This window comes from Stylophora pistillata, chromosome 5 (assembly GCF_964205215.1).
Source record: "Stylophora pistillata chromosome 5, jaStyPist1.2, whole genome shotgun sequence".
Classification (NCBI taxonomy): domain Eukaryota; kingdom Metazoa; phylum Cnidaria; class Anthozoa; order Scleractinia; family Pocilloporidae; genus Stylophora; species Stylophora pistillata.
In genome coordinates, this window is record NC_142523.1 from 12,463,691 (window position 1) to 12,465,631 (window position 1,941).

Genomic DNA, 1,941 nt, shown 5'->3' on the forward strand with positions numbered 1-1,941 from the left:
CTCATATACAAGATGGAAAAAATCTTAATTAACTAAAGACTGAATATTGAGGAACATATTTTTTCGCAATTTTTCCGGCCAAACCCCAGACCCGTGTTCGGGTAAGGCTGTTTTTATAATAGTGTTTGCCATTATTATTCGAGAGAAGTTATCCTCTCTCAGCCGCGCTGGATAACTTGGGTATTTCAAGTTTTGTCGTAATTCTCGAGCCGTTACGAAGTTTTTGACAGTCACAACCGTTTTCCGCTTCCGAAATATACTTTATTTAGTTATAATTAAAAATAAGTCGTTTTTGGAAGACGCGATATATTTCCGATAACTTCTACCAATCAGAAAGGTGTGTGATGTAGCTCGAGCGGCCTCGAGTGTACTGAGAATTTCTCGCGAAGTAGAGGCGACTTTTCCAACCGGATAAGATTTTCAAGTTCAAACGGAAGCCGATGATAACTGCTAACTGTTCTTATAATATAATGAATATCTTATAACTTTGATCAACTTCCCAACGCAACAAACAGCTGTGAAAAATAAAGTCTAGAGCTACAGGTAAAATGTGGGTAGTTAAAACTTATCGAAACGAAACAAAAAACGATGAAAATGGCCTCATTGAGAGTAACTTCGGGTGTAGTTTGGTTTCTAGCTGTTCAAATGAATTATCACAGTGTCGTTTGTGACTTCACCTAGAAACAGAGTATTTTTTTCACTCAGAAACAGAGCAACGTTGGTCTCTCGGATCAGGTGGCCGTTTCTCGATGACTGCGGTAACTTAACGGGCCCACAAGGCTGTGTTTCGTTTTCCTTCAGATGGGCGTTTCGAGAGTTTTGAGTCTTCTGCAGTAAAACTTTTAAGTTAAAAGAAACAAAATGGACTCCTAAGAGTGCCAGAAGCTACTTCTCTAATCTTAAAGTTTTTATTTTAAAACAGTATTTCGAGCCCGTTAAGTTACAGGGACTTAAGAGAGGCGGGCACCTGTTCGCAGATTCTTCTAATCCGCTGCAATTATTATTAATGAAAAGTTTGGAGAATTTGAGCTCAAAGACAACGGTTGTATTCACGCTAAAAGTTTGTCAATCAATGCAATTTGTGGTGAGAAAATGAGCACATGGATTTGAACATTTTCTCAACCGTTGTAAATGAAATTTTCTACAGCAATCTGTTGATGACATCAAGTTTAGAAATCATTACATTTGGTTATTCAAAAAAGGACAAAGACTAGCATTATTCCGTTGCAAAATTCACCATAAAAGTAATTAGCTTATTTATAGCCTTGTATATAGCCACAGCATTGATGTAACCGATTGTAAATTTTTCTAAACAGTTTCCTTGTATTCGATTTAGATTGGTCTGTTAATTCCCCTCACACACTACTTCCCACTCATCTCGTTTTTCACTGAATTGTACTGCCCATTGTAAACCTGTTTAACGGATCGTTTGCTGCGAACAACTTTCATAGTATTTAAAGTATTGTGAATAAATTGCGCGAATTAAAAGAATAGTTTGAAAACAATTTTCGTGCTTATTGTGAGTTTAGACTACGAAGAGTCTCTCTTTTTCGGCGAAGTCCGTCGCGGGATTTCAAAAAAAAAACAATTCTGCGAAAAAAAAAATGGATGTTTAGCGCGCTGCTCGGAACCCTGGAAGTGAAACGCGCTGACATGTTTTTCTTTTTCGCCTTTTTTTTTTTTTTTTTTTTTTTTTTTTTTACTCACGCGACTAACTTCGCCGTAAAGGAGAGACTGTTCGATTGGGTGTTGTTTACATACGAAGTGAGGGTTGGCACTTTGACTCTGCCCATCGCGTTCCAATCCTGTCCGCGTCGTTCGCTTGCGTTTTGAAGAGGACTGGGGATGGGCTAAGACTTTGAAAAGAACCTTGACTGATAACATGACGAAGGTGGTCACTTCATTTTGTGGCTACTTTCCTCTACTCACTCTGCGGAATGG